The following is a 9,005-nucleotide window of genomic DNA, read 5'->3' as shown; positions in this document are numbered from 1 at the left end:
GTATCCCTAGCCCGGTAGGCCAAGAACTAATCTGCCGCAGTACTGAGCTCTATTTAAGGGTTTACCGCTAGCCAATAGGTTGCTGCATGCACAAGGCGGGATTCGAACTCCCGACACTTGCTTAAGCGGACTAGTGAGCTAATCACTAAACCAATCCAACTTGGTTCATCCACTTGTATTCTATTTTGGAATGAGACACAGTTTTCAAACTAACACTTTCTTAGCTTCATATTGCTTTATACAACAAATTTCTTTATATCCATAGTATGCTTGTTGGGCCATCTTGTATAGCTCCTTCCCTGCTCTCCCGCCTTCAATTGGCCTTAAGGACGATGAAATAAAGGGATCTCGGCCAACAACCGGCAGCTGTGTTGTTCTGTCACTGCGAATCAAACAAAATTGCAGATTGATGAATGAATAATGATGAGATATAAATGTATAATTGCTTGATCCCGAGCTCCGAGGTAAGAGAGAAGAAGACTGAATAATAATGGTCAATGGTACAGCAACAAACTCCCATTAACAAAAAGTAAGTAAATAAAAATAAAAGCAAGAAACAAAGCTCTCAATGTGTAACAAGGTAGACTAACTTGGTTGATTTTGTTGCAGCCCTCTCTAAATAAAAGAAAATTCCGCCAAGAGAATTAGCCTCAAAATGGAAACATCATATAGTATCTGGTTTGGTATACATAATCCCAATGTTTTAAATGTATCGCGTTATACATTGTTCTTGTTTCTTGGTCTGAAGTTTGACGATCAACAAACCAAAATTGATGCTTACGCATAACACACCACATCATATATTACAAAAAACACGACCATTAGGAAAACCAAAATCTTGTCCATAATTTATTTTGCTATATAGATTTTGTCCACATTGATATCACACACCTGAATGTTTCGATATCTTCTCCCACTCGCCCTCTCTTTCCGTCAATCCTCGCGGCGGTTTGTTCCAGTCGTGAACTCTCTCATCATTTCTGACACTTCTGAAAAGCTGCAACTGACAAACTCTGAAAAAGCTGAAACCCAACTGACAAACTCCAACACCAACAGATCCTCGAGCAGTTAACTTCCAGAAAAAGTAATAATCCTACGTGGCACCATGTAACTGGCGGTTTGTTCCTGAATGAAGTAGTAATAATTAGTGCTGCTCTTCACTCAGTTTCCTTCCTGTATGTTCCCCCTGCTCGAAACTGCATCGGAAAAGATTAATTCATGGCAGATTAAACTAGCTAGGCTCGTTTGTTATATATATCGATCAAACAACTACAATGGCAGCTTCACATCTGAAGCCATGGCCAACTTTTTCATCTACAACCAAACCATTAACTTTGTAATCAACTCTCCTCCTCCACTTCCTCGTAATAATAACAACAATGATTCCTCCATTAATATGATCCATAAGATTTATGCATGTGTATTTCCCTCACTTCTGGCTTTGCTTCAAATCCAAACCTCCTCAGCAGGTTCAAAGTCTCCATTCCAACTTCACCCTCTCATCACCGAGGCTTCTGTGTTAGGCATCTTTGGTTAATATCTGGCGTTTGTGGCCTCGCTGCGTTTGGCCCGTTATGCTACACAATTAAGCGTGGCCATGGCGGTTTGCGGTTCGTTCTCCATGGCTTGGTTGGTAGCACTGCTTCTTCCTGAGTCTTGGTGGCCGTTGAGGTATGTCTTCAATGTGATGCTTGCTCTGCTTGAGTTGCATCAAGTTCTTGTGGTGATATATCAGAGGTTTGTTAAGAGACTTTTTTTGATGATGATAATGAGAATGAAGAGATCAAGATCATCATCATGGTGGATTAGTAATAGTAATATTACTTCCCAAAGGAATATTTTGCCACTCACATACACTGATTTGAGAATATAGTAGAGCACACTGATAATGATGATCACTAATTCTAATGGGTTTTTTTTAACACTCTGTATTTAATTAAAATGTGAAATAGTAACCTGTGTGCAGCACTTCCTTGTTCTTCAGTTAATCCTTTTTGTAACATATTAATATATAATTTAAATTTAAATTTTCTACGAGAATTCTGCTACAAGTTTTACTAAAGCTTTTGGGTCATTCTTCATTGTTGAATTTGGTTACTGTTGATGTTGAATTTGTTACTGTTGGTTTAGAAGTGAAACTCCACATACATAGGAGAACAAAAAATAAGCAAAAAAACAAAAAATTATCTTCCAAAACCTGAAAACCAAGCTTAAACATGGTAAAGTGTAAGAAAAATAGAGTCTTGTTCATCGTCTTTCCACATCCTCATCAATTTCAGCATGCATCACATTTGTTCCCTTTCTTCAGTCCAAAAAATCCAATTAACACTTCGAGAGAATCCAATACTTTGGATTCTTCACCCAGATAGATACCCTTTGACAAAATATTCAGAACACCATCTGGGTTTTATCCATTCAGACAGTGCCACATCATTCACCACCAAAATCCCATTTTTTTTTCTCACCGCAAAATCTACACATAACAAAAAATTCAAACCCTTCAAAGACCCATGAAAAAAATATCTTTTTTTTCTACAGTCACAAAATAATCCAACAGCAATGAAAGAACAACGAATTCAATCAAACCCAAAAGAAGAAGAAAACGAATCGTTTTGATGACTGTGATAACTATGAGTATAATAACACTGTTACCTGACTTCACGAGTAAAAACCGCGATCTTAGGGGAAAAATGGGTGCCAAGAGAGTAGTGAAGAGGTACAGTGAATCGGTGACCGAGACTCGCCGGCGACGTGCTCCGTCGACGAGTCACCGGCGGCCGCGTTTGGTCATTGAAAAAGTGCGGTCATATGGAGAAGTGTGAGGCGCGAAGAGAATGGGAGAAGAGAGTAACAGTTCTACGATGGTGATGGTGATGGTGATGGAGTTGAAGTTTAATCAGTGATAGTGTTGTTGTTGGTGTGAGAAAAGTAGAAAAGGAAATATGGTGGTGGCGCGTGAGTTAACAACATACTGTATTACTGTTGAGGCGAGTGTGAGCGGTGGCGAAAGCATATAATATTTTGAGCTCACATGCACGTGCTCTTCATCCTACGGTCATTAATTTTCCTCAGAGTTTCAACAAGTTATCTGAGCCGTTCATTTTAAATATGGGGTATTTTTCCATAATTGAGATTTTGAAGAATGTTAATTTGGACCCCCTTATCTTAAAGCACAGCCATTTGTTTCCATAGACTTGATGCATGCTATTAATTTTATTTTTCTAGACGATAATGATCAAATATCATATACAGCAATGATTGTTTCCGTCGGTCTCGAGGAAAGGGATCTTATGTTTAGAAGAGTATATGTCGAGTTTGGGATATCTTGAAGGAATGTTTTATTTAGTGCATTGGAGATTTGAAATAGAACTTTTGGTTTTTTAAATAAAGAAGAAAGGGGCAACTGTATTAGAAGATGGATTATGTTCACATTTCTGATTCGGATATCAGAATCTTGGACCTCTGGTCATCTGAACAGTGAAACCTTGAGAATATCTATTCTCCTCTGAATTAGTCTCTACAGAATAACATTAACTTTTACAACCCGAATGTTCAAGTTGGTTCAGAGGTCGGTTGGTGTTGGACTGGTGCGACTTCAAAGGTTTATGATGTTTGTAGTGGTTATTTGTGACTCAGTAAGAAGATGTTTAGTTGGGAGGATAGGGATAATTGGCTTTGACTTTGGCATCAACATGTTTCGAAAAAGCACAAATTTTTTGCCTGACTATGCCTTTGGAAGGCTCTTCCTACTGCTACATTTCGTTTTAGGAGGGGCACTTCGCACACGAATAGTTGTCCACGATGTTTCTCAGATCAGGAATCGGTTTTACATTGTATTCGAGATTGTCCAAAAGTCCAAGTAGTTTGTCAAGCTTTAGGGATCTCCGATCAACCAGTGGATTTAATGAGTTGGTTCTTACATAATAACAACCAACATCCCTTTAGATTCTTTTCTGGTCTCTGATGAATTTGGCATTCGAGGAATAACGAGATCTTTCATCCTCACGAGCATTGGACCACAAACAAGGTGATTGGTATGACTTTGTCCTTGGAAAAGGAGTTCCGAAATATTTTTGAGTTGCAACGACTGTCTATCCCCTCCACCATTAGTGGCTCTTAGATTCTCCCTCAGTGGGTACCTTTAAGATTAATTGTGATGTTAGCTATCCTGAAAATGGTGCTCGAGTTGGTTTTGCTTGTGTTAACAAAGATTGGAAGTAGGGGTGGCAAACGGGCCTAAACCCGCTGGACCGACCCACGTAACCCGCCAAAAGGCGAGCTGGGCTGGAAAATTGGGACCGCCAAATAGTAAAAGCCCGCATAACCCGCACCGCTTAAACCGCGGGTTTTGACAGGGCGAGGCGGACTTTCCCGACGGGCTTAGAATTTTTTTAGCAAGGGGTATTTTTACAATTTTTTTACCAAAACCCAACTTCCCCCAACCCAACTTACAAGAGAATGAAGATAAAAATTGAATATTTTGGATTATATTTATTTTGTTTTAGAGACAATATTTATAATTATATTTTGGATGATGTTTATTTTACTTCGAGAACAATATTTATAACTATATTTTGGATGAAAACTTGGTTTATAATTATATTTATTAGATATTTATAATTACAAAGACTTTAATGTGTGTGAATATAAAAATTATAATTTGTTTATACTTTTAGAAATTATAATAGGTAAAAGTAAAAAATAGGAGAGATTTTATTTGGCGGGCTTAGCCCGCCGGCCCGCCAGCCTGTCGTTAGGCGGAGCGGGCTAGGATTTTGGGACCGCCTCACTAGCGGGGCCGGACGGGGCGGGCTTTCCCGCTTGCCACCCCTAATTTGAAGGGAAGGTGGCAACGAGGCTGTCTAGGAACAATTGAGAATCGTAGTGTTTTATAAGGAGAGTTGTTTGCTAGTTGGAGAGACTTTCTTTTAGCATGGAACTCGGGACAAAGAGACTTTATATGTGAGACAGACTGTGTGAAGGCTTTTACTATTGTCAATAATTTACAGGATTGCTCTGGGTTTATTGATCATTTGGTGTTAAAAATCCGAGATATCATATATTGGAAATGGAATCTCCGGTTGATCTTGAGATAAAATATGCAAATACAATAGCAGATATCATGACAAAGATTGCAATGAAGACCTTTTCTCTTCAAGTAAAGCTTCTGTTGCTTTGGAAAGAATATGAGAGTATTATTCAGCAAAACTTCCTTTCTTAGACAGTTTTTTGTTTGGTTTTTTTTCTTAATTGTTTATTTTGTTTTAAGTTACTAAAAAAAGAATATAACAATTATATTTATATTGTTTTAATACATTATTTAAGTATAATTCTTTTAATAAAAAAAGTGCTTTTTCTTTTTATTTTTAATTTTTTAACAAAATTTTAAAAACAAAAGATACTAAAAAAAAATACAAAACAAACATACTTTAAACTTTTATTTTACTTCTTTTTTCTTTTTTTTCTTTTTTTTTATTTATTTCTTTTTCGTTTACTTTTTTCCATCCAAACAAGACCTAAAAATTCCATGAAAATAAACAAGTAAAACATTTTTAATATCAACAGATGCTCTTTCAAACAAAAATTGGTAAAATTTAATTTAACTTCTGAAATTTGAAGATAGATATAATTTTACTTTTTAACATTTCAATGAATCTAAATTAAATCTAAAATTTATAATTGTAATTCGCATTATTTTTTGAACTAATCTCTATTAATAACGTATTGATTTGATATATTAACTTGTTGTAAGTTAAATTTTTCATTCAAATTTTATATGATTAAAACCAGTTAGAACTCCCAAAAACTTAACTTATGCTCTTAAAGTCCCAAAATTTTTAAATTAAATTAATTATTATTAGAGAGCCAATCAAATTTTTAAGAAGTTTAATAAATCTCAATTACATAAAATTTAAACAAAATATCTAAATTTTAATAATTAATGTATAAAATTAATATATCATTTACAAAAACTAACTCGAATAATTAGTGTAATTTTTGATTAAATTAATTATAATTTTAGAGGTCAATAATCTTAATTCAACCTAAAATTTAAAAACCAAATTAAATATTAACTTCTGAAACAAATGTTGATTTATATAAAAAGCTCTTACCCTTTCTTAACCAAATAGTCTGCAACCGCAGTAGCTTCTCTAGAATATGATCCACTCCACCTTTTCCAAATAAAAAATATTTTTTTGAATAAAAAATAAAATTAAAATTAGTTTTTTTTTTTTCACTCACCTTAGCTAATTTGACCCGGTTACTATTTCTCATCCTTTGTGTAAGGCCAAAACTTTTGAAAAATCTTATTATGATCAAGTCTCAAATCATATGGTTATTTGTAGTCTTAATTTTAAAAATTATTTTATTAAAGATAATTAAGACAAGTTTTGATTTATTGGATTTGAGATGAGTTATGATTATTATCCAATTTTATAATTATTAGATTATTTTCTATATTTGAGTTATAAAGTTGACAGTTATGAAATAATAAGGATTTTAAATGATTTGGATTAAATAATTAATATTTTAAATATTAGTACTGCTATTTTGAAAAATAGAGAAATTAAGTATATTATTTCTAATTATTTGATTTGGGTATTTTATTGAAAATAATTTGTAAAAATTGATGAGCAAATTGTATTTTTCCATATACTATTAGTGTTGGATTTACATTGAGTTTTAATTACTATATTATTCCCAAATTTATCTAAAATTACTAAAATGCCCCTAACCCTAATTTTTGAAAGAAAAACCCTAACCCTAAAACCCTAACCCATAACCCGGTTCCCCCTTTTCACCCTCAGCAAACTCACAAATTCGAAAATCCTGTAGCCGTCACCCCATTTCTTTTCACCATCGGCAACTCACAAAGTTTCCTTTTCCCAGAAAGAAAGAAACAGCGAGCCAGCAGGAGGGGGAGAGAGGGAGGCGCATCTCGTCGCCGTCGAGTTGGAGGGGGAGCTGTCCGCAGCGCCATGGCACCGCCGCCACCATGCCATGCCTCGCCGCGAGGTACCCAATCGCGCCATTGCCGTCCTACTCAACGCTGCCGTCCCATCTTACCGCGCCGCCTTGGAATCCGCAGTCAGAGTCGTGTCGCACAGAGGAGAGAAGAAGAGGAACTCACCGCGTCGCCGTCACCCACGGAGATGCGAGCTGCGCCTAGTTGGCGGCGGGGTCACCGTGCCGTCATCCTTGCCAGCTCCGAACGAGAAGCACGATGGAGCTCCGTTTCTGCTTCCCTGGAGCTCTGTTTCTGCTTCCCTGGTCCGCCGTGAGACTGAGCGCCGCTGGGAGGGAGAAAGGCGCACGCGGGAGGGTGAAGCCGCCTCTATCACCACCGCTGCCGTGAGTGGGGGGTCGTTGTCATCGCTCTGCATGTCGGTGCCGTACACCACTGTTGTTGCTGCCGAATGGGGGAGAAGTCGTGCCACTGTTCTGGCCGCCGGAGCTTCTGGCCGAGCCTCAACCGCCGGGAACGCCGCTGCCGCCACCGAGCTCCACTGCCAGTAAGGCTTTTAAGTTGAGTTTCCCTTCTGTTGAGTTTCCTGGAACTTCATCGTTGCTGCGTGTGGTTCAGATTGCCGCTGCTGCTTGGGGCTGACTGCTGGGTTGCCGCCGAACCGGTTCGGAGATCGCCGCTGTTTCGGTTCAATCGTTCCTCCTTCGATTCGGTAAGTGTTTTCGGTTTGAAAGTCTTTTGGTTACTGTTCTGTTATCATATGCTGAGGTTTGTGGCGTTAATTGCTATACGATTGAGTTCGATTGTTTTATGTTGCGATTAGAGTTGTTGAGACTGTTGCGAAAGTGGCTTGGAACCGAGGTTTTGGCTGCCGGGATTTTGATTGTTGATCTCAGGCCGAGGCGGAAAGGATTCTGTGACGCGTGTGGGCTATGGTTTTGCGTTTTGAGGTAGGGGCGCTTTCCGAAAACTATAGTTTATTATTGGAATTATTACATATGGATACTGATGTGAGATAATGTATTTGGTGATTGTATAAGCCTTATGTGATGTTGATTATCCTGGACGAATGTAATTATATGTTGAACGGATTATTATTTGGTTTTGATGAATGGATTGTTGTGTGGTTTTGTGAAACGAGATGCTTTTGAAGTTGATTCTTTTAAAGCTTTGAAATCGGGTTTAATCCGTTGTGAATTGATTTGAGTTGAGTTTATTTTCTGGATAAGAAAGTAGAACTGATTTGAGTTGAGTTTATTTTCTGGATAAGAAAGTAGAACGCACTTTTGAATTCAGCCTGGTTTACTTTAATTGACTTGGTTTTGGACAAATGAATTGTGACTGAACCGTTTCTTTAAAGCTTTGGAAATGAGTTAAATCGGTTAATATTGAGTTGATTTTGAAATGGTATCCTTGAGATACGCCACTGAGGCGATTGTTGGATTTAGCTTGCTTTGAATCGATTTCTATTTTTTGAGCTGTGGAAAAGGAATGAGAAACGGTTTAGCAGGGACCCGAACCGGGTGGCAAAAGTCCAAGTTTTAGGGGAGGTGCTGCCGAAATTTCTATAAAATCTTAGTCTTGTTTGAAAGGTTATTTAAAAAGGGTTGGATTGAGAAATTGTATTATTTGATTTATTAAGAGGATATTTATGTTTTCAAGCTTAATTTATTTAATGAACCTTGTACGTTGAGTTCGGCTTATTTAGAACTGAACTATTTTTACCGTTTGAATCACTAAAGGGAAGAATAAAGCTCTAATATTGATTTCAATATAAAAAAGAGTTTTTAGTGATTTTTAAAGGAACCTAGACTTTTGATTGAGTAATCAAGTTTGAGGCATTTTGGAAGAGTTGGAAAAATGGGTTCCAAAAAGAAATCTGAAAGCGGTTTGATTTAAATGAACCGGTTTCGTTTCAAATGAATTGATTTTTGGGCCGAGTTAGAACTTGTGATTTTGTATGGATCGGTTTCATAATAAATTCAGTTTTATTTACTTGAACCGAGAATCCATGATTTTAAGAGTTTCAATGAATTTT

The 9,005-nt window shown here is 37.1% G+C and overlaps 1 long non-coding RNA gene across 1 annotated transcript in view; it reads left to right on the top strand.

Annotated features, from left to right (window-relative positions):
* Nucleotides 1–5,068: 5,068 nt before the first annotated feature.
* The window catches only part of LOC107485456 (uncharacterized), a 6,205-nt gene continuing 2,268 nt past the window's right edge, over nucleotides 5,069–9,005 (top strand). The window contains exons 1-4 of the long non-coding RNA XR_008008344.1: nucleotides 5,069–5,158; nucleotides 6,838–7,514; nucleotides 7,586–7,679; nucleotides 7,791–7,917. This is a non-coding gene — a long non-coding RNA (uncharacterized LOC107485456). The remainder of the gene's footprint in view (nucleotides 5,159–6,837; nucleotides 7,515–7,585; nucleotides 7,680–7,790; nucleotides 7,918–9,005) is intronic.

The sequence above is a fragment of the Arachis duranensis genome, chromosome 4 (assembly GCF_000817695.3).
Source record: "Arachis duranensis cultivar V14167 chromosome 4, aradu.V14167.gnm2.J7QH, whole genome shotgun sequence".
Classification (NCBI taxonomy): domain Eukaryota; kingdom Viridiplantae; phylum Streptophyta; class Magnoliopsida; order Fabales; family Fabaceae; genus Arachis; species Arachis duranensis.
The sequence above is the reverse complement of the archived record's forward strand: the minus strand, read 5'-3'. Positions and strand labels throughout refer to the sequence as shown.